Below are 24,089 nucleotides of genomic sequence, written 5' to 3'. Positions count from 1 at the left end.
CGACGAGTGTTTTGGAAACTTTGTCCTGGTGTCTTTATGGAGGCCACAGGTCCATATCCTCTTTGTTCCCCTTCAGTCACATGTGCAGTAGACACTATTGATGCCTCGCCCATGTCACCTTGTGCTTACCATTTCTGTGCACACAGCTGCCAGCACCTGTATCCCTGTGCCTGGAGCTTGTCTCTGACCACTTGAGCCTTCTCTGTCAAGCAGAAGGTGCCAGCGGATTAATGCTCCCTGGGAGCAGCCCTCAACCAATGACTGATGGGAGCTGGTGGATAAATACCCCAGCTCCCTCACTACATGGATGGAATATTCCCAAGTAATTGTTCTGTGCCAGCTCTCAGATCCCCAGTGGGACTGTGCCCCAGTTGCCCACAGCAGTAACCTGCTCATTGGCTACCTTCCTTTCCCTGCCTCCTTCCAGATATACCACTTTTACTTAAACACTTGTCTCAGGGTCGGCTACTGAGGAACCCAAATGCAGACATGTCACTTTGTTTGTTCTGTTCCTTCGTCCTGCTGGACTAGCCCCAGATCCCCTGTAGGTCCCAACATGGTGCCTGGCCCATAGCAGGTACCTCATAGTAGGTACCAGTAAATGTTGAATGACTTGAATCTGTATTAGAAAATCCTCTAAATGAAATATAAGCAAATCCTGTTTTTCTGTGGATTGTTCTCTCTGCCTGCATATGTCAGGGCCATTCCCACTTCTGTGCTTTAGCCCTGCCACCCCCTGCCTGGTCCTCTCCTATGGAAATCTGTAAGACTTAGCTTTAGCCAGGCACGGTGGCTCATGGCTGTAATCCCAGGGACTTGGGAGGCTAAGGCGGGGAGATTGCTTGAGGCCAGGAGACCAGCCTGGGTAGATAACATGGTGAGACCCAGTCTCTACAAGAAATTTTAAAAATTAGCTGGGCATGGTAGTATGTGCCTGTAGTTCCAGCTACTAGGGAGGCTGTGGCAGAAGGATTTCTTGAGCCCAGAAGTTTGAGGTGGCAGTGAGCTATGATCGTGCCACTGCAGTCCAGCCTGGGTGATGTTAATAGAATGAGACCCTGACTCTTAAAAAAAAAAAAAAAAAAAAGACGTACCTTTAGCCTCAGCACTTCCCCACCTCGCGCCACCCCCAAGAACACCCTGTCTGCCTCAAGTCAGCCTACCCTGGTAGTTCCCTTCCCTGAATTGCTACTGAGCTTCAATAGCACTGCCCAGCCTTGCACTTGCCGCTGATTTTGTTACAAGTGTTCATTTTTTTCTCCACCGTGCTCTTCCATTCTCAACGGTAAGTCTCACAATCCCAAGGGCTTCCTGTTAGTTACTCTCCTTCTGTCCCCAGGAGGAATTCAAAGGTTTCACTCCATTATGAATCAGGGAAGATCAGTGTCATTCATTGGCAAAAACAGCTTTTTTTTTTTTTTTTTTTCAGCCATGTCTCAAGAAACTTGCAAGTAAATGCAAGGCTTATTTGTATGTGGATGGGTGCAGGAGTGGTGGGGCGCACAGAGATGGGGGAGGGGGATCTAGTAGAGAGACCCTGTGGCCATGACCTGCCTTAGCCCCACGAGCTTTTGAGCCCTGTTCTTGAACTCGATATGTCTTGAGTTTCACAGGGGGATCTCTCACCCAGCTCAATGTGGTTCGCCTTCAGGGGTCCCTGCCGGAGCCTGTCTGGATTAGGCAATCAGGAAAGCTGACGAACACTGGGGAGAAAGCCTTACATGGACAGGGCATCCCAGATATCCCCTGCGGGCCTCCTTCCTCATTTCCAAGTTTCCTTATTAGATGGCGGAAATGTGTCTTATTCAGTCAAGAAGGACCCAGGCCAAGGTGAAAGGGGCACGGTTAAGTTCTCTGGGCCCGGAGTCACTCAAGCACCTGGGAGGAGCGTTCTCTCCCTTAGAGACAGTTTTCATTTCCACCTTGCTCAAAACAAAAGCCAGGCGGCTGGAAAAACAAACGCCTGTGCAGGAGTTCCTCTCACATCTATGCTGACTTTTCCAGACCACAGATTGGGACGTGCTGACGGACAGGCATGGGTAGATTTATGGCAGGAGATCAACATGAGATATCGAAGGCAGGAAGTGTGGCCTTCCAGTGCACAGGGGCTGGCTGTGTGTCCTTGGGGTGGGTGCTGGGCTGGTTGCATAAGGGCCACAGGAAGTGTCCCTCAGGCTCGGGGCATGGGTTTCTCTGCAGTGGCCTGAACTCCGAGAGGAGCATAGGAAGGGAAATGCCTTTCTTTCTTAGTGTGGAGTTGCTGTTACCCTGGAAACGGCCCTTCTGGCCTACAGGGCCTAATAACATTCCTCAAAGTTTTCAGGAGTTGTGAGTTTTGGAATGATGACATGAATGTGGCTTTGTAGGGGCAGAACTCTGCCTCCGGAGTTAGGCGCATGAAGGAAAACACAGCAAAACAAAATGGAAAATGCAGCCTGTGGTTTAGAAAGACTATGGGGTTGTAGACTCGTAGCTGTCGAATGGGAAACTTCTGTGCATCTTTTTCCTTCTTAGATGGTAATTCCTGCGGTGTCCTAGCAGAGTCGGAAGTAGGATTCAAGTTTGGGGATTTTAGAATGCCCTTGGCTATGTACAGGTAGCTCTGTGGATCTCTGCAGTTGTATGGTTGGCTAGGAAAGCAGAAATTGTCATATTACAGAAATATTCAGTAATGAATTTTGCATGAAATTTGCCCCCACACAGACATCCTTCCCTCCTTCCTTATCAGCTACCTATGTCCTGCCCTTCGGTTGCCAGGAAGCAGACCACAGCCCAATACCGTGCGGTGCAACTGTGAAGTCCAGAACTGCTGGATTTTCTGAAGTCAAATGAGGATGATGCCGGAGAATTACTTCCATCTCATGAGGAGTCACTAATTGGGATCTTGAGTGAGTTAGCTCGGTTCTCAGCCAAAGAGACCATCCATAGGCAGGAGGCATGATGGGAGTTTCCAAAAGTGGACCTTTTGAAGAACAAAGAATCAAGAGAGACCCTTGGGATAGCTGATGAAGGCCTTGAACCTTTTTGCCAAAATGACCCTCTTTATGATGGTGTGTGAAAGTCAAGGGTGAATTGGAGGCTGTTGTGTCTCTAGATGATTTGGTCGGGGAAAAGAAAAGCTTTGAACTCCCAACCAAACTTGTCAGCACTTTGTTACTGCTAAGAGTGGTGCACAGTTGCACTTAGAAACTCCATTTTCTTAAATATGAAATGACTTATTTTTTCCCCAGCTTCATTGAAGTATAGTTCAACACAAAAATTGTATATATTTGAGCTATACAATGTTTGATGTATGTATACATTGTGAAATAATTAGGACAATCAAGCTAATTGACATATCCATCACCTCACATAGTTACCATTTTGTGTGTGGTGAGAACACTTGATATTTATTCTCTTAGCAAATGTATACAGTACAGTATTATTAACTACAGTCATCATTCTGTATATTAGATCTCCAGAACTTATTCATCCTTCATAACTGAAACTGTACCCTTTGACCAACATCCCATTTACCCCATGCCCCAGCCCTTGGCAGCCACCATTCTACTCTGTTTCTTTTTGAGATGGAGTCTTGCTCTGTTGCTGAGGCTGGAGTGCAGTGGTGCAATCTTGGCTCACTGCAACCTCTGCCTCCTGGGTTCAAGCAATTCTCTTGCCTCAGCCTCCCAAGTAGCTAGGATTACAGGCACCCACCACCAGGCCCAGCTAATTTTTTTTTTTTTTTTTTTTTTTTTAGTAGAGATGGGAGAGATGGGGTTTCACCATGTTGGCCAGGCAGGTCTCAAACTTTTGACCTCAGGTGATCTGCCCATCCTGGCCACCCAGAGTGCTGGGATTATAGGCGTGAGCCACTGTGTCTGGCCCACTCTGTTTCTATCAGTTCGACTTTTTTAGATTCCACATATAAATGAGACCAAAAATAACTTATTTTTATGATTCAAGTGTCATTTTTGAGATTAAGTCCCAGTTCAATTTTTTTCCCCTGTATTTACTTGGAAACTTTGGTCTCTATTTCAATTGGTTCACTATAAGTGGGCTTTCCCCATGTGGGTTGACCTCAGGTGACAAGGGTCTCCAGCATTTCCAGGAGCTGGCAAGCTTGGTGACTTTGTTTCTCTTTGGTGGAGGGAGAGGATAAAGGCTCCAGAGGATGGAGTGGCATGGGCCGGCTGTTGCCCCACGCAGGATAGGGGGGTAGCATTTAGGGTTGGAGGCTCAGAAACAGTACATGTAAAACTGCCCAACTGCCTGTTCAACTTCCTTCACATCTCCCATACCAAATGCTGGAGAAGTTCCTCAAATGTTTCCCACCGTCTCCCTCCCTGTAGCATCTCTCCAATCCATAGCCCCCTCTCCATCTCAGTATGCAGCTACTTCTTCCTCCTGATTTGAAGGCCCAAACCCTTGCCCTCGAAATCCCCCATCACTCTCCCCTCTTTCTTTTTCTTTTCTTCTTTTTTTTTGAGACAGGGTCTTGCGCTGTCACCCAGGCTGGAGTGCAGTGGCACGTTCATGGGTCACTGCAGTCTCGACCTCCTGGGCTCAAGTGATCCTCCCTCCTCAGCCCCCCAAGTAGCTGGGACTACAGGAGTGCGCCACCACGCCCAGCTAAATTTTGTATTTTTTGGTGGAGACAGGGTGTATTAGTCCGTTCTCACACTGCTCTGAAGAAATACCCGAGACTGGGTAATTGACAAAGGAAAGAGGTTTAATTGACTCACAGTTCTGCGTGGCTGGGGAGGCCTCAGGAAACTTACAATCATGGCAGAAAGCACCTCTTCACAGAGTGGCAGGGGAGAGAATAAGTGCCCAGCGAAGGGGGAAGCCCTTTATAAAACCATCAGATCTTGTGAGAACTAACTCTCTATCAGGAGAACAGCATGGAGGTAACTGCCCCCATGATTCAGTGATCTCTACCTGGTCCCTCCCACAGCATGTGGGGATTATAGGAACTACAGCTCAAGATGAGATTTAGGTGGGGACACAGCCAAACCATATCCTGAGGTTTCACCATGTTGCCCAGGCTGGTATTGAACTCCTGAGATCAAGCTATCTGCCCACCTCGGCCTCCCAAAATGCTGGGATTACAGGCATGAACCACTGCGCCTGGCCTCTCCCCTCTTTCATAATCGACATCTAGTTGTTAGTAATGCCTGTTGGTCTTACCGTCAAAACACTCCTAGGCTGGGGTTGTTGGCTCACGCCTGTAATCCTAGCACTTTGGGAGGCTGAGACAAGAGGATCCCTCGAGCCCAGGAGTTTCAGACCAGCCTCGGCAACATAGTGAGACCCTGTCACTATTTTTGTACAAAACAAAACAAAGCAAAACCAAAAATCCCACTCCCAGGCTTTTTTCATGGGTACCTGCCACCAGCTCTCTCTGCTAATGACTTCTTTCTGGCCTCTCTGCTTCACTTCTGCCCCCTGAAGTTGAGTTTCAGTGAAGCCACTGTGCCCCTGTCATGTTATCATTCCTCAGCTCAAAACCCTTGAAATTTCCCAGCTCATTCAGAGTAAAAGCAGCACTGACTGAAACACAGTGTCCTGTAAGGCCTACACGACTTAGTTCCCATCGCCTGTCTGACTTCACCCTCTATTCCCTCCTCCTTGCTCCCTCCCCTCCAGCCACACTGCCTGGAACTTGGCAGGCCTGCCTCTGCCTGCTCCTGCCTCAGGGCCTTTGCACTTGTTCCTCCCCTGCCTGGAATGCTCCTCCCTCTGCCTAGAAAGCTCCTCCTCGCAGGTAATGCCTTCAGTTCCTCCCTTCAGGTCTTTATGCAGATGTCAGCTTCTGGGGAGGACTTCCTTTTCTCTGCCTTTCCCCAACTATATACTCCCTATCCTCCACTCCTGTTTACTTATACACCTTGGCACTCATTACCATCTGACATGCTATATAGTTTACTTGGTTATCTTGCTTCTGGCTTTTTTTCTCCCACCAGAATGGCAGCTGCCACGAGGGCAGGGATTTTTAAATCTGTTTTGTTTGTTTGTTAGTTTCTTTCTTTCTTTTGTTTGTTTGTTTTTTTTTTTTTGATTCGCCCTTTCACCCATGCTGGAGTGCAGTGGCGTGATCTCGGCTCACTGCAACCTCCCATCTCCTGGGTTCAAGTGATTCTCCTGCCTCAGCCTCCTGAGCAGCTGGGACTACAGGCGCATGCCACCACGCCCGGCTAATTTTTGTATTTTTAGTAGAGACTGGGTTTCACCATGTTGGCCAGGCTGGTCTAGAACTCCTGACCTCAAGTGATCCGCCTGCCTCAGCCTCCCAAAGTGCTGGGATTACAGGCATGAACCACTGTGCCCTGCCAAAAGTCATTTTGTTTCTTGTCATGCTTTTAGTTCAGTGCCCGGCACTCAGTGGAACCTCAATATTTGTTGAAAACGTGAATGCGTGGGGCTTGGGGCAAATGCTGGAATCGTACCTTGATAATAAAGTGGAGACAGAGCAGGAAAAGCAATGATTCTCCTCACGTGCCCCAGCCCTGAAACTCATGCTGTCTCTGACCAAGGCCTTGCCACCCTGAAGGCTCTGAGTACTCCATAAACAGAGGTCTCAGGAGGCCTCCCCCAATCACCAGTGCATGGTTGGAGGGCTCAAGGTTGGGCACCTGGGGGGCCTCTCTGGGATTTCAAGTATGGGAACCTTTGACCAGCGGCGCAACTGAGGGGTGGAGTAATGCCTTTGTGGCATTTTGCTCCTGCATACTGGCAGGTGAGGCTAGACTATGCAGACCCTTTTATATCTGCCACAGCCCTGGGACCAGATGCTCTGGCCCTCGCAGATGTTTTATATATGTTTTTGTGGAGTGAAAGGGAAAAAGACGCAGCAGCAGGTGTCTACACTGGCCAACGCCAGCGAGGGCGGGGAAGGGCATTCTTACTTCAGAGAGTCCACAGATCCAGCTTCTCATCTCCCCTAGCCCTCCCCTTTTTGACCCCAGGGCTCCCCTGCAGGTTTCTGCCTTTGACAGCCACCTTGCCCAGGGAGTGCCCTGCCCACAGCCTGCAGGGTGGAAAAGAAAAGTTGTTTTCCCGGCTGGCTGCTTTGGGGACTTTACCGCCTGCAGTGGTCTGTAGTCCTAGCTCAGCTTTAGAATCCTCTGGGAGCTTTTAAAAAATCCTTCATACCTGGGCTCCCACTCACTTAAATTGAATCCAAATCTCTGAGGATGGAACCCAGGCATTGCTAGCTTCAAAAACCACAACAACAGGCTGGGCATGGTGGCTCATGCCTTAAATCCCAGCACTTTGGGAGGCTGAGGCGGGTGGATGACTTGAGGTCAGGAGTTCGAGACCATCCTGGCCAATATGGTGAAACCCATCTCTACTAAAAACACAAAAATTAGCTAGGTTTGGTGGCGGGCGCCTGTAATCCCAGCTACTCAGGAGGCTGAGGCGAGAGAATCACTTGAACCCGGGAGGTGGAGGTTGCAGTGAGCCCAGATTGAGCCATTGCACTCCAGCCTGGGCAACAGAGCGAAACTCCGTTTGAAAACAACAACAACAACAACAACAACAACAACAACCACCACCTGGTGATTCCGTTGTGCAGCCAGGTCTGAGGCCTGCGGTGGTGCTGGTTGAGAGATGTGCCCTGGAACCTGATCTACTGACCTTTGCCATCTGGTACCCTCCCCTTGGCCAGCTCATGCCTTGCCGGCTTTCAGGGCTTGTCACCAGCGCTTTCATTTGCAAAAAGCCTTCTGGACACGGGGCCTGACTCCTCGGATCTCTCCCTCTTGCTGCAGCCCGCTTGTTTTCGGAACCGGGTGTTTGGTAATTAATCACTCCTTCCAGGGCCCATTCTCTGCCCCTCGCATTGTTATTTATCTTCTCTGGTGTTTACTGCCTTCACTCAACTTGGATTATATACTCCCTCCTCTTACTTAACCCGGGTTCCATTGGGTACAGAATCAATGAGAAAGAATTTCAAAGTGCAAATGCCCTGGCTCCAGAATGAAGGGAGTTGAGAGATAGAAGATATTCCTAGTAGTTTCTCTTGGGGTTTTTGCTGGCCTTCACATTTGGGAGGGGAGGCCCCTCTGCATTTGGGAAGCACGGGGATTCCCGTCAGGGGTTTCCAAGTTCCCTGCACACGGTGAACCATAAGAAACATTTGTTGATTGGCTGAAGACAGCCTTGGAGCCGGTAGAGAAACTTCTGGGGACAAGTGCACAGCCGGGTACTGTGAAGAGTGCTTATTTCGGACCTCCTTTTACAGAGGAGGAGACCAAAGCCAGAGAGAGGAAGTGAGCTCTGGAAGGCCACCCAGTGAGCTCCTGCTAGAGCCAGCCCCAAAAAGCAGCCGAACTCAGCCCAGCTGCCCCGTCTCCTTCCACGACCTCTGGCTGCTTCCTGGAAGGCAGGATTACTAAATTGATAGACGGCAGGAGGTCCATGAACTTGGATGGGAAGAAAAATTACATCTTCATTTTCGCTAACCTCTCACTGAAATCCTTTAATAGATGTAGGAAACAAACCACAGTGATATTGGCAGGAGCTGTGACTTTGTCGCCAACAGAAATCACAGATATTTCCATATTATATTACAGTTACTGCAGGTATCTCAAATACCAATTACACTCATCATTGTTTTGAAATTACAGCAGTTATTTTACCTAGTTATTTAATGCATTAAATAAGTACGTATATGACTACATCACCAAATATTTTCATGCTTATTTCAATATAATTGGTTTGCTTTGCAATTCCATGGTATTTTATCGTATGCACTTAAAGTATTATTCTGAGAAGGCTCCAAAGGGGCCACAGTGCAAAAACAATTACAACCCTATTGGGCTCGGAACACAATACCCCAAAGTATGGCACTTTGGCATGCTGAGTGCTTTAAACCAAAAGAGACTGGAGGGCCTCAGAAGCAAAGTCTCTCTGAACCTTTCCTACTCTCCTGTCTCTGACTTCTTTTTCCCTTACAAAGGAAGTCATAGAAACCAAAATTCCTCTTCCCAAAGGCGAGTCGTGGAAACTAGAACCCTTCTCTCCCAAAGCAAGCCATACAATCTAGAAAGGTCACTCTCTCCCTTTTCCCTTCTCTCTTGAAGACCCTCATTTCAGAGGGGTCCTGCCTCATACCTGAAAGGAAGGAATGCTATACAGACAGGCCAAGAATCTGGACAGGGCTTGCTGGGATTCCTCCTCAAGTCTATTACCATGAGATCATACCCTTTTGTCTGGTCACATTTCTACAAGGCTGCCCATTCTTCATGGAATGTAAGCATAAAAATAGACAGTTTTGGCTGGGCGGGGTGGCTCAGGCCTGTAATCCCAGCACTTTGGGTGGCTGAGGCAGGAGGATCACCTGAGGTCAGGAGTTTGAGGCCAGCCTGGCTAACATGGTGAAAACCCATCTTTACTAAAAATACAAAAATTAGCCAAGCGTGGTGGTGCACACCTGTAATTCCAGTTACTTGGGAGGCTGAGGCAGGAGAATCACTTGTACCTGGAAGGTGGAGTTTGCAGTGAGCTGAGATCATGCCACTGCATTCCAGCCTGGGCGACAGAGCGAGACTCCATCTGAAACAAACAAACAAACAAACAAACAAACAAACAAACAAACTTTGATTAAATAGATTTGTTATGCTTTTCTCTTGCTAACCTGTCTTTTGTCATAGGAGTGTTGGCTGTGACATTTATGATGACTGAGAAAAGGTATCACACATTCCGCCCCTACAACCCCTTCTTAAGGACTGGTTTCCATAAAACACGCAGGACATCTTCTGCTATAGCCTCAGCATGATGGATGGTTAGAGCTCAGCCTGGGTGACACCAGGGCTGAGTTCCCTTCTCAGTTGTTACTCAACCTCTCCGAACTCAGCTTCCTTGTTCATAAAATAGGGATAATAATAGTCCCTACATTTCAGAGTTGTGAGGATGAGAATGCACATACAAGGTTTGTTCCAAGGCTTGGCCAAGGGTACAAGTTCAATCCATACCAGTGGTAGCGGTCACATGCCAATTTCTTGGGGTACTAGTTGGCAAGAACCATTTATTTGTCCAATTCAAAAAGAAGAAAAAAAAATCTTTGCTAACTTGTCAAACATTTTCAAACCTCAGTTCCCAGGTATCAAAAACGATTGTCTGAGACCAGATGGCCTAAAATGATGTTTTCAATTATATTAAAATATTTTTTAAAAATTGAAGTGTAACTTATATATCATAAAGTGCACTAGTCTTAAGTGTACAACTCAATAAAATTTTACATATGTCTAGATTCATGCAATCAGCCCCAGATCAAAACATAGAACATTTCCAGCCATCTAGAAGGTTCCCTCTTGCCCTTTCTGAGTCAATACTACCTCCTGCCTCCTTAACCACGATGCTGAGTTCTGTCATCATTGATTGGTTCTGTCTGCTCTAGAACTTCATGTAAATTCAATCAGAACATACGTACTCATATATGCCTGGCCTTTTTTTCAGTCAGTATATCTGTGGAGTACATCTACATTGTTGCGTGTATCAGTAGTTCTTTTTTTTTTTTCTCATTGCTAGGTAGTATTCCATTGTATAAATACACCACAATTTACTTATCCATTCTACCTGTGATGGAAATTTGTGTTGTTTCCTTTTTTTTTTTTTTTTTTGGCTCTTATGAATAACGTTGCTGCAAATGTTTATGTACATGTCTCCATGTGGCCATATGAACTCATTTCTCTTGGGTATTCCTGGGAGAGGAATTCCTGGGTTAGAACATTTGTACATGTTTAATTTTAGTTTCAATTACATTTAAAAAGATTTATTCAGGGCTGGGCCCAGTGGCTCACACCTGTATTCCCAGCACTTTTGGAGGCCAAGGCGGGCAGATCACTTGAGATCAGGAGTTTGAGACCAGCCTGGCCAAAGTGGTGAAACCCCGTCTCTACTAAAAATATAAAAATTAGCTGGGTAAGGTGGTGCTCACCTGTAATCCCAGCTACTTGGGAGGCTGAGGCATGAGAATCTTTTGAGCCTCGGAGGCAGAGGCTGCATGAGCCGAGGTCATGCCACTGTACTCCAGCCTGGGTGGCAGAGAGCGACTCTGTACCAAAAAAAAAAAAAAAAAAAAGATTTATTCTGTAAAGAATGAGGCCTTAGATAGAGCAGTATGTGAAACAGTTGCTCCATGAACAAGAGTTCTCCCAAACTTGCCTTCCAAGGCAGCAGGAATCCCAACACTGAAGAATTTTTTTTTGAGATGGGTGTCTCACTATATTGCCCAGGCTGGCCTCAAGCTCCTGGGCTCAAGCGATTCTCCTGCCTTAACCTCCCAAGTAGCTGCTATTACAGGTGCATGCCACTGCACCCAACTAAACACCAAGGTGGTTGGGTTTTTTAAAAAATATTATTATTATTAACTAGATTTTGTTTGCCAATCATGGCTGCTATTTTGGTCAGAGAAAGAGGCTTCACTGCAGAAGTGGATGAGGGTGAATTAGAAGAAAAATGAACATAGGAAAGATCCTCCTAAAAGGGTTCAGAGGCCAGGCATGGGCTGCCGAGATGATTTAGGACAGGATTAGACCAAGCCCAAGCAGCTGGCAGTCCTTGGAGAGGGAGACAGACTGGCTCCCCTTGGTCTGTTCCCTTCTCAGACTGCCCTGCCCAGCAGCAAGTCCCTGAAGGTGACCACCTAGGGCTGATCAACCTGGCCTCCCTCTCCCTGTATGCGTTTTTAATTAAGCAGGTGGCACTCACAGCTCACTTGCCTTTTAATGTAAACTCCAACCCTAGGGCCTCCAATTAAGTAAAAGCTTTATACCTGGCACCTTCTTAATCAGGACAGTTGGTGCCAGGCAGGTTTTTCTGGAGCTGTGGCTCTCCAAGTGCAGTGCCTGGAAGAGCAGCATCAGCATCACCTGGGAACTGGTCAGAAATGTCCATTCCCGGGCCCCACCCCAGGCCTCAGAATCAGAAGTTGTGGGGTGGAGCCTAGCAATGAGTGTTTTAACAAGCCTCCCCCCACTCCTGGAGGATTCTGATGCACATCAAAGTTAGACAACCACCAAGCCACTCTGGTTTACAACCTGTCTTCGCATTGGAATCATTTGGGGATTAAAAAAAGAAAAAAACAACTTCTGCCTGGTCTACCCTAGAGGTGCTGATGTAATTGGTCTGGGTATGTAGATTTTTATTTTATTTATTTACTTATTTATTTATTTTGAGACAGAATCTCACTCTGTTATCCAGGCTGGAGTGCAGTGGTATGATCATATAGCTTACTGCAGTCTTGACCTCCCGGGCTCAAGTGATCCTCCCACCTCAGCCTCCTGAGTAGCTGGGACTACAGGCGTGCACCACCATGTCTGGCTAATTTGTGTATTTTTTTCAGAGACGGGGTTTCACCATATTGGCCAGGCTGGTCTCGAACTCGTGAGTTCAGGCAATCCTCCTGCGTTGGCCTCCCAAAGTGCTAGAATTACAGGTATGAGCCACTGCACCTGGCTGGTATGTGGGTTTTTAAAGCTCCCAAGGTGATACCAACGTGGAATCAAGGTTTGCCAAGATGGAAAGCCTTCCATCTAGGAGAAGATGTTTTTGCCTTATTATCTCTCTACCAAAGTCTCCTAACCTCTGAGGTTCCCCCTCTGTTCCTATGGTCCTGGTTTAATGCTTCGAAGATTTGGAGCCCATGTTTCATGTTGGAATCAGCTTCTACCTGCACACCAGAGCAGATGGTGTGCATCTCAGCAATGTGGTATTAGTGGCTTGAAGTCAGCTGTGGTGGGAATCTTTACACCACAGAAATGGGCAAATGCTACCAGTCAGAGCTATTAGACCCTGGAGAACGTTTTGTCAGTTGTTCACCAGCTCACCACAGGGCAGGTAACCTGCTTGGGTTGCTCAGCCTAAGTCAGGGCTTAGGCTGGGCAACACTTACTCCCCAGGCCAGGGGGCCTAATACAAATGAGAGATGTGTAAGTGATGCAAATGATGAGTTCAGGTTAGTCCTCAGAAGCAAAATATGAGTAAAATATGGTGATGGGGCTAGCTATATAATTTGGGGGACCCAGTACAAAATGAAAATTCAGGGACCCCTGCTCAAAATGTAGGGGGAAAACGTGCCATTAAAGGTACTAAAATATAAAACATTTTCCTTTCTTCTGTGGTCTCTCTGTCTCTTAACCAGTACTTGCTACCTAATGTCATATTCCTTTGGGTATGGGATACTCCTGGTGCAAGTGAGGACCCTCAAAAGTGCCTGGGGGTCCTGCCTCAAGATTCTACACTCACCCTGCCACTTGCCGGGTCCCTCCTTTCTCCAGCCAGACCTGCAGGCCTTGATGTCATGGCTCGGGGCAGGAAAGTCAATTTTCCCTTCCCAGAGGAAAGCTGCCCCCACCCATAAGGGAGGGGTGACCCCTAAGGGATGGCAACCTCATGGCTAGGATAGGAGCAGGTGAAGGGCTTGCTCCAGGCCAAGTGGCCTGCTGGATGCCAATTCTGGGGTGCCACCCTGATCCTCCCCCAGGGGAAGAGAGCCCCAGTGGTTGCTAGGTGGGTAGGAAGGGAGGCAGAGGCCGGGCTGGGTGGGGACACCAGAGGATGGGGAGCAGGCTGCCAAAAACCTATCCTAAGGAGGCTGGGAAGTGCGAGAGGTGGGACCCTGTATGAGCCAAGGCTCCAAGCTCCCAGATCATGCTCCATTGCCCCACTGGACTTCACTTACAAAAGAGAGAATGACTCACCACAGGCCATGAAACCCCAAGTACCAGACCTTTCTGAGCATGGGAGCTCTGTGACTGCACTATTGGCCTGCCCACAGAGCTGGTCCTGCATGGTCATATGGCTAATGCTCAAAAGGTTTAGTTTCGCAAGACTTGCTCCTGGCTGGGAACAAGTCTCTCTCCTCTGCCTATTTCTCCTCAGTATTTGTCCTCCAGCGTGGAGTGCCAACCCTCCTAGCTGAACATCCATCATGGGCAGCAGGGGTCCAGGGGAATAGATTCAACTCACGCCTGCACAAAAGTAGGACACGATGTAGCCATTATTGATTTTCCTATAAGGAGTGAACTTTCTATTAAAACAATCACATAAATTATTTAACTAAACCCCACATAGCCGTCTATGGCTGTATATAACCAAGAGAGACAAGCTCAAGTAAGCCTTTGAAAAGGGACTAGAGAGCCCATATCTTGTGCCACATGACTTGAGAGCTTTAGGGTCACAACTTAACTTAATAAATCTCTCTCTCTCTCTCTCTCTCTCTCAAGCTTTGGGATTATACATGCTCCTATCCCTTCTGTCTCTGCAACTGCTTTCCTGGCAGCTTGGACATCGGAAGCCACTCTATTTGAAATTAGGGCATCCTTAATTCCACCCTAGTGATCCACTCACACCTTTGTCACCCTTTTTTTTTTACAAAGAGCAATAGCTGTCCCCAGCACCTAGGGGCTTTCTCAGGTGCAGGCTGTCCCCACTGTATTTTTTTCTGCCTTGGTCAGAAAGGAACGGGGCTGGATTGGAGTGGGGGCCAAATAGCAAAATGCTACTCATTTCCAAGATGTTGCATAAACTCGAGACAGCAGTTCCTAGGAAATTATGCTCTAAACTTCATTCGGTAACTCATTCCCCCACTGTTTCCTGGCCTGGGTAGAAAAGTGATTTTTGCCTTGAATGGCTAATTATTATTGGGTAAATAGCCAATGCTCCTAGCAGCTTAAAGCCTGCTTCAGGTCTTTCAGATTTTTAAAAGGATTTTTACCACTTGTTCTCTAAACATTTAAAATTACAGTACATTTGAAAGAAAGAGAATGGGTTTTTATAAAACAATAAGTTATACAGCAGTTCTTTTGAGTGTGTGCTTTCTTTTTTGGAGACCCTGGTATGAAAAGAAAAGCCGTTTCCTTCTGCCCAGGAGGAGGGTGAAAGCCTGACTCTATTGACCCCAGAGAGCCTGTTAGCATCTCTGCCTTTTGTCTCTGGCTGTCTTGGGTGGAGGGCGACTGTGCATGGGGTTAATTGCCCAGTCGTAACTCCAGTCGTTAAAATTCAAGAGGTATGCTCTTGTAAGACACTTGAGGTAGATGAACTGTCCTGTAACTTTTTATATATGGCACCCTCACCCCCCACCCCTTCGTGTTCCCACACTACTGTTGGCCTAAGCCAATTAGAACTTTCTAAGGAGGCCAGGCCATATCTCTTAGCTCGAGCTCCGCTGGGAGGCCCCAGCCATGTCCCATCTGGTCCTGAGTTAACTCTTGCTCCAGCCACCAAGTGTTTGTTTTTTTTTTAGTTAAAAAATAGAGCCACCCCCTTTTTCCCCTGTATGCACAGAACCAATTTAAATTGAGATCCTTATTTTTTTGTTATCATTTTTTTTCTCTTTCCCAGTGTCTTTCACGCTCCTTTTTGAAGGGGGCTGGCTCCTCTTGAAGTTTATCTTTGGTTCAATAATTCACAGTGGTTGAGCTTGAGGATTTTTCTCTAACTAAATATAAACAAAACTCCCCTCCCCTGCAAAAAAAGGAAGGGCCCGAAAGATTCTCTCCTTCACACTGATCAGCAAGTGGCCTCTTTATTGGCTCTTGTCACTTGGTGTCCTCCACTTCCCTGGTGTTGCCATCTTGCAAACATTTGGGGGAAAATGGAGAATGATGAAACTTAATCTGCCAGCACCTTGGGAGTGCAGCGTTGGAGTCGGTCTCCCATCTGTGGGGAAGCTCTAATTTCACTGGCTGTGTTCCTTCCATCAGTCAGGGCTGCAACCTACACAGATCAGTTTCTTTTTCTTTTCTTTGTTTTTCTTTTTTTTGGAGACAGAGTCTCGCTCTGTCACCCAGGCTGGAGTGGAGTGGAGCGATCTTGGCTCACTGCAGCCTCTGCCTCCCAGGTTCAAGCAATTCTCCTGCCTCAGCCTCCCGAGTAGCTGGGACTACAGGCGCGTGCCACCACGCCCAGGCTCATTTTTTGTATTTTTAGTAAAGACACGGTTTCACAGTGTTAGCCAGGATGGTCTCAATCTCCCTACCTTGCGATCCACCCACCTCGGCCTCCCAAAGTGCTGGGATTACAGGCGTGAGCCACTGCGCCAGGTCTCACACAGATCAGTTTCTTAGCACTGAGAAAGAAGCCAGCATAACCCACAGAGTAAGGTGGTAAGGCAGCCGTCAACGGGGCAATGTGGAACAAGAGTGGGAAATTCGACTTCACTTAAATTGGAACAAACAAAGCATCCTAAATCCTTCTCTCATTCCGTCTCCTCTCCCCATTGCCTCAGACTTAAACTGGATATGATCTGTTAGCGGTGGTGTGCTGGAGCCGGTTTGTACCGAATTGTGAAAGCCAATTTTACATACCTCTTTCCAACTCTCAGTTCAGTGACATCACATTGGTAGCTTAAAATTAGCCACCATGAGAGTATTTACACCATTGAAATTGGCAACTGCTACACATCGGGTTTTTTTTCTTTTTGAGGGGTGGGGGCGGTTCACCAGCCCACTATCGACTGTCAGTGCTTGGCTCCCACCTCCATCTGTGTGCCTTCCTGAAGAGCAGAAGCTAAAACACCACTTTCCCCAGACTCCCTCGCAACTAGGGTTCAGGATGCAGAATAGTTTCTACCAAGCAGAGGTGTGTGCTGTGACTGATTCAGGAGATGGAAGTGAGGTGGAGGTCATATTTCTGTACCTTTGGCTGGCCTTTTGAATGCAAGCAAGGTTGTAGAGATGTGGAATTTTCTGTGGTAGTAGTCCAATGTCCAGCTTTGTAGGTGGTGAGACGTGGTGGCAGCAGCCAGGCTCTGCACTCCAGTTTCCCGAACTGGATACCAGCAGCTTTTTGATCCTTAGATTATGGCTCTGGCTATGTTCTTGAACTCCTTAGTCCCACTGGCAACTTCTGATTCCCAGTTTTCTGATTGTGGCTGAGGGAGTGGCTCCCCTGGAGGGTCAGTCCTGGGGGTCATTCCTGGAGGGCCAGCCTAAGTGTCTTCTCCACAGCGCTTTCAATGATGTGGTTAACATTCAATTCTCTGTATTAAATTGCTTTCTGTTGAAATACCGAAAGTGGGGTCGGTTCGGTTCCCTGCAATGAACTCTGCCATTGCTCTGTTTCTGGATTCTGCTCCTGCCACACCCCCTGCTAGAATGTACTTTTTGGGCACGCACAAAAAAAATCATCTCTCTTGATAGATTATAAATCTCTTGAGGGCAAAGTTCAGTGGTATAAGCCTTTCTCACAGCATAACACACAAGGGGTGCTCAATAAATAACTGGATGCACAGATGAGTGAATTGATAAATGGGTGAGTGAATGACACCAGAGTATTATCAGATCTCTGGCTCCAAGTTTCTGCCCAGTTCTGCTCTGAGCCTCTCTCCTCGCATCTACAAGCCCTAGGCTCAAACTCTAACTCTGTACTCATTTTGTGACATTGAAAAAGCTACTCTGTAAGCAGTTTCCTCATCTGTAAAATGGGGCCAATGTTAATGATACCTAGTTTTTCAGGATTATTGGAAGGATTAAAACCACACAATTGGCCAGGCATGGTGGCTCACACCTGTGATCCTACCACTTTGGGAAGCTGAGGCAGGCAGATCACCTGAGGTCAGGGGTTCGAGACTAGCCTGGCCAACATGGTGAAACTCCGTCTCTACTAAAAATACAAAAATGAGCTGGGTGTGGTGGCACATGTCTGTAATCCCAGCTACTCAGGAGGTTGAGGCAGGAGAATCTCTTGAACCCAGGAGATGGAGGTTGCAGTGAGCCGAGATTGTGCCACTGCACTCCAGCCTGGACGACAGAGCGAGACTCCCCCCCACAAAAAAAACCAAACCAAACCAAACCAAAACAAAACAAAACAAAACACAATTTGAGGTTCTTGCCCCAGGCAGTTTTCATTCGCCTAGCTCAGGGCCAGGTACTGAAGTGTACTGCCTGAAGTTAGGTGGCCACCTGTGTGAATCCTGCCTCTTTTCCCCACTTGCTTTGGGTCCTGGGGCAAGTTAAGTTACCTATCTGAATCTCAATTTTCTCATCTTTAAAAGAAGTGAAAACATACCCCTTCCTCACTCAGATGCTGTAGGATTCAAAATGTGCACGTGTATATAGTATTTTTAAATTTTTACTGTTGGTAAAGACGGAGTCTTCCTGTATTGCCCAGGCTAGTCTCTATCTCCTGGGCTCAAGTGATCCTCCTGCCTTGGCCTCCCAAAGTGCTAGGATTATAGGTGAGAGCCACCACACCCGGCCTTATGTGTATATAGTATTTTGTGTGTTTGTGTCATCACTATCATGTAGTCTCTGACACCTACTAGCTGCTCAATGAAAGTGAATTCCACTAACCAAAGTCCTTCCTATCTTGGGGAGATAGAGAACCTAGTTATTTAGAGATGAGGTTTCAGGACTCCAAGAGTCCCTGCTGTTTCATGTTGTTTAAAGACACACCTCTCCCCTAGAGCTGTCAATGCCCATAGGTACTGGCAGAGCTGTAGCACCAGGCTAAAGTTCCACAAGAACTTTTTTCCTGACAAAGTCCTGGAAAAGTGAATGGGCAGGTAATTGAAAGACATGAGAAAGTTCCAGAAAGGGCAGGTGACAATGAGTTAGGCCAAGCACATTGCTTTTTCTCTTGTTAACCTTTGAGTCAGCCTGGCTGCTCACCTGAAGAGGTTAGAAAAATTAGGGGATCAGTCTTCACAAAACTGTTGGAGACCTGATGCTCTCTGGGAGTTATTTGGGAGAAATTTTCCTGCTGTTGGATTACCAGTAATCTAGCACAGGTTCACACCTGCATTTTTGTAACTGAGAGACTCATCTGGCACTTGTTTGATATCGTCTACCAAGTTTGAAATTGTCTACCAAGAGCCAGAAATGCTGCACACAGGTTAGTGACATCACTCTTGTATCAGTTAAGAATGTTTCGGGTGGTTTCCGGTGCAGGAACTGAGAGACCCTTTGGTGTTCTACCTGGAGGCATGGCTGGCGGATGAGATCTTTGGCCCAGATGGAGCCATAATTCCAAAAATGGAGTGGATGATCCAGGCCCTGCTGACAGTGGGCATAGTGGACTCTGGGAACCTAGTGGAAATCACCGTTTTTGGTCGGCCCTGTGTGCCCAATCGGGTGAAGGGGATGCTCCTGTGCCTGGCATGGTTTCACCGAGAACATTGTGCCTGAACTGAGAAGATGAAACACCTTGAGAACTTGAAGACCTGTGCATCAGGCCCCCATACTCTCCAACATCCTATTGCTTAGGACAACATAATTATTGTCAGAAGCACCTTGAGAACGTTCCTACTTTTGCTGCTGAAGTTGAAGAGAAGCAGGTATAGCATTCCTAAATCCCTGCATTCCTTTTTCCTGTGTCTTGATGGATAGTGGTTTATTTTGTTGCAAGAGTGAGTTTGAGGAACTATTCTCATAAAGAAGTGTCTATTTTGCCCAATGCATAAAGATCTTCACACACTTATAATAAAACAAATATATATATGAGTGTTTCAGTTGCAGATGTGCAGATGATAGGAAAAACCTACTAAAGCTTCTTAGGCATGAAGGAGATTGTACAACACCCTTTCCACCCTCATTCTGTCCCCCGTGAATTACAAGTAAACAGGTAGAGTAGGGTCCTGGAGTGGCCTGAGTTAGCCCCGTGATGACATTACCAACCCAGTTTTCGGCTTTGCTCCCTTGGGCAGGCTCCCTGTCAAGCTCTCTGTGGCTGTCCCTGCTAGCTTCCAGCCCACCCATCATGGTCTTCAGATGGTGGTGCCTCCAGACCTATATCCAGGTAGCGCCCAATCCTGTGGAAGAGAAAACATTCTTTCCCTCAATCCTGGGCAAACATGTTCTTCCATCTCATTGGCTCTGATTGGATTACATGCCAATCCCTACACCAGTCACCATTGGCTTCAGGTGGACATCAGAAGCATCCATCGGCTTGAGACTCTCAGGGCCTACCCCTAGGTCTGGGGGTATGGCAGGCAGAATTTCTAAGAATGGCCCCCAAGATCCCATGTCCCATGTTATAGTTTGGATATGGATATATTTTGGATATAGATATAGTTTATTTGGCCCCTCTAAATCTCATGTGGAAATGTGACCCCCAGTGCTGGAGGTGGGGCCTGGTGGGGGGTGTCTGGGTCATGGGGCTGGATCCCTCATGAATGGCTTGGTGTTGGTGTTGTCCTCACTGTAATGAGTGAGTTCTTGCTGTCTGAGTTCCCACGAAAGCTGGTTGTTAAATAAAGCCTGGCACCTCTACCTCGCCCCCCTTGCTTCCTCTTTCGTCGCATGGTCTTGGCATACCTTGGCTCCCCTTCATCTTCAGCCATGAGTGGAAGCAGCCTGAGGCTTCATCAGAAGCAGCTGTTGGAGCCATGCTTCTTGTACAGCCTGCAGAACTGTGAGCCAAACCAACCTCTTTTCTTTATAAACTACCCAGCTTCAGGAATCCCTTTACGGCAATGCAAAAGAACGAAGACACCCCTTACTCCTTGGAAACTGTAAATGTGATGAGATTTCACTCCTATGGTTGTATTATGTTATATAGCACAGCTGATCTTTAAAAAGGGAGATTATCTGAGTGGGCTAATCTAATCACACGAACCCTTAAAAGCAGAGAACTTTCTCTGGCTGGTGGCAGAAGAGAAAAGAGAAGAAAAAATCATAAAAAAATAAAAGCACAAGAATGACTCCAAGTGCCCTTGTTGACTTTAAGATGGAGGAGTCCACGTGGAAAATGTGAGGAGAAACTGCATTCTCTCAACAACCTGAGTGAGTTTTGAAGTGCATTCTTTCCCAGATTTTCCAGAAAGGAACACAGCCCTGTTGACACCTGGATTTTAGCCTAATGTACTCTAAGCAGAGAATCCGGCTGAGCCACTTCTGACCCATGAAACTGTGAGCTGGCCACTGTTTCTGTTAATTTGTTACATAGCAAGAGAAGACGAATACAGATGTTAAGGCTGACTCCACGCAAACCACGAATAGTTGAGAATGGTAGAAAAATGGTCTCCTAGGTAGGGTTACCAGATAAAGAAAAATACAAGACTCTTAGTTAAATTTGAATTTCAGATACATTATAGATTTTTTAAGTGTAAATATGTCCCCAGTTCCCCAGTTTGAATTGCAGATAAACAATGATTTTTTTTTTTAAGTATGAGTATGTCCTGTGCAATATTGGGGACAAACTTTTTTTTCTTTTTTCTTTTTTTTTTTTTGAGAGAGGGTCTCATTTTGTCACCCAGGATGGGGTGCAGTGATACGGCCCCAGCTCACTGCAGCTTCAACCTTGTGGGCTCAAGCAATCCTCCCACCGCAGCCTCCCCAGTGACTGGGACTCCAGGTATGTGTCACCACACCCAGCTAATTTTTGTATTTTTTGTAGAAATGAGGTTTCCTCTTGTTGCCCAGGCTGGTCTCAAATTCCTGAGCTCAAGAAATCCACCCACCTCAGCCTCCTACAGTGCTGTGATTGCTGGTGTGAGCCACCGTGCATAGCCAGGACAAATTTATACTAAAAAAATTATTAATTGTTTATCTGAAATTCAAATTTCACAGCCCAAGTCACATGGAAAGTCCAGGTGTTGGCACTCTGGTAGACAGCTGACTTCCCAGATGACAGCTGTTGTCAACTGCCAGCGCCTGTGCAGGCACCATCTTGGATGTCCAGCCCAGTTGAATCTCCAGAGGAATCCAGCCCCGGCCAGTTCCTGACTGCAACTGCGTGAGAGACCCCAAGCAAGAGCCACCAACCTGAGCCCAGTCAATCCACAGAACTATGAGAGGCTATCATAAATTGTTGTTTTATGGGATGGGGTTCAGGACCCACTACTCCAAAATATGGCACCTTGGCATTTGAGAAAACCACAAAAGCAGGTAGGACTTTCTGATCTTCTCCCACCCTTTTCCCCTGAAGCAGTCCATAAAACCTGGAAAATAATTTTTTGACTTTTCCCTGAAGCAGGTCATAAGACCCTCATGTGAGAGGTACCCTTTCAATAGCCAACAGAAAGGAACTTCTTTATGTCTGAAGACACAGGGACGCAGAGAGGAACCTGAATAAACAGGCTTGCGAAGTTCCTCTCCCCACCCCAGTTTACTACCATTGGATCATACATTCTTTGTGCAATCATACTTCTCCACGACCAGCCACTTCGTCATCAAACCTAAGCATAAAAATATGCAAGTTTACCCATTTCTTTGGGTTTTCATTTCTGAGTATTCTCATGTCACGTAAAACGTATATGAAATACATTTGTATGCTTTTCTCTTGTTAATCTATCTTGCTTTAGGTGCCTCATCCATGAACCCAGTGATGAATGAGAAAATAAATCTTTTCTCCCCTACATATGCCTCCACGTTTTAGGGTGGTTTGCTATACAGCAAGAGACCATTGAAACAGGGAGAACGGCCTTCTAATGGATATGACAAGTATTTTCAGGGGCATAAAGCAAGACTTTCTTCTCCCCTACCACTGCCTCTCCCCACCTTTTAAACTCATTTCTTAACCTTTTGATACCACTGCTGGTGAGCTGAAAGTTTCATATTCATAAATGTCACAGTGTAGTGGTTAAGGGCAAAGACAGGTAAGTCAGAAAAATCTTGGCTTGGCTCTCTTCTCCTCCTGTTCTACAGTCAGCCGCATCTTCTTTTGCATCACCAGCTGAACCGTATCCCTGAGACACCATGGGGAAGGTGAAGGTTAGGGTCAACAGATTTGGTCGTACTGGGTGCCTGGTCACCAGGGCTGCTTTTAACTCTGGTAAAGTGGATATTGTTGCCATCAATGACCCCTTCATTGACCTGAACTACATGGTTTACGTGTTCCAATATGATTCCACCCATAGCAAATTCCATGGCACCATCAAGGCTGAGAATGGGAAGCTTGTCATCAATGGAAATCCCATCACCATCTTCCAGGAGTGAGATCCCTCCAAAATCAAGTGGGGCGATGCTGGCTCTGAGTGCGTCATGGAGTCCACTGGCATCTTCACCACCATGGAGAAGGCTGGGGCTCATTTGCAGGGGGGAGCCAAAAGGGTCATCATCTCTGCCCCCTCTGCTGACGCCCCAATGTTCGTCATGGGTGTGAACCATGAGAAGTATGACAACAACCTCAAGATTGTCGGCAATGCCTCCTGCACCGCCAACTGCTTAGCACCCCTGGCCAAGGTCATCCATGACAACTTTGGTATCGTGGAAGGACTCATGACCACAGTCCACGCCATCACTGCCACCCAGAAGACTGTGGATTGCCCCTCTGGGAAACTGTGGCGTGATGGCCACGGGGCTCTCTAGAACATCATCCCTGCCTCTACTGGTGCTGCCAAGGCTATGGGCATGTTCATCCCTGAGCTGAACGGGAAGCTCACTGGCATGGCCTTCCATGTCCCCACTGCCAATGTGTCAGTGGTGGACCTGACCTGCCATCTGGAAAAACCTGCCAAATATGATGACATCAAGAAGGTGGTGAAGCAGGCATTGGAGGGCCCCCTCAAGGGCATTCTGGGCTACACTGAGCACCAGGTGGTCTCCTCTGACTTCAACAGTGGCACCCACTCTTCCACCTTCAATGCTGGGGCTGTCATTGCCCTCAACAACCACTTTGTCAAGCTCATTTCCTGGTATGACAATGAATTTGGCTACAGCAACAGGGTGGTGGACCTCATGGCCCACATGGCCTCCAAGGAGTAAGACCCCTGGACCACCAGCCCCAGCGAGAGTACAAGAGGAAGAGAGAGACCCTCACTGCTGGGAAGTCCCTGCCACACTCAGTCCCCCACCACACTGAATCTCCCTTCCTCACAGTTTCCATGTAGACCCTTTGAAGAGGGGAGGGGCCTAGGGAGCCCCACTTTGTCATATACCATCAATAAAGTACCCTGTGCTCAGCCAAAAAAATAAAAAAGAGAGAGAGAGAAAAATCTTGGCTACATTTTGACTTTCTGCAAATTACTTTACCTCTCTAAACCTAGAATTGCCCATCTGTAAAATGACAATGATGGGTCAGGCACAGTGGTGCATGCTTGTGGTCCTGGCTACTCCGGAGGCTGAGGTGGGAGGATCAATTGAGCCAAGGACTTCTGGGCTGTAGCACACTATGCTGATCAAGTGTCCACACTAAGTTCAGCATCAATATGGTGACCT

The 24,089-nt window shown here is 47.2% G+C and overlaps 1 long non-coding RNA gene and 1 pseudogene across 1 annotated transcript in view; one reads left to right on the top strand and one right to left on the bottom strand.

Annotated features, from left to right (window-relative positions):
- Positions 1-2,534: 2,534 nt before the first annotated feature.
- The window catches only part of LOC129025299 (uncharacterized), a 33,690-nt gene continuing 12,135 nt past the window's right edge, over positions 2,535-24,089 (bottom strand). The window contains exons 2-3 of the long non-coding RNA XR_008497203.2: positions 2,733-2,962; positions 2,535-2,630 (exon numbers count right to left, since the gene is read on the bottom strand). This is a non-coding gene — a long non-coding RNA (uncharacterized LOC129025299). The remainder of the gene's footprint in view (positions 2,631-2,732; positions 2,963-24,089) is intronic.
- LOC129025298 (glyceraldehyde-3-phosphate dehydrogenase-like) lies at positions 22,629-23,843 on the top strand (annotated as a pseudogene).

This window comes from Pongo pygmaeus, chromosome X, assembly GCF_028885625.2.
Source record: "Pongo pygmaeus isolate AG05252 chromosome X, NHGRI_mPonPyg2-v2.0_pri, whole genome shotgun sequence".
Taxonomy (NCBI): domain Eukaryota; kingdom Metazoa; phylum Chordata; class Mammalia; order Primates; family Hominidae; genus Pongo; species Pongo pygmaeus.
The sequence above is the reverse complement of the archived record's forward strand: the minus strand, read 5'-3'. Positions and strand labels throughout refer to the sequence as shown.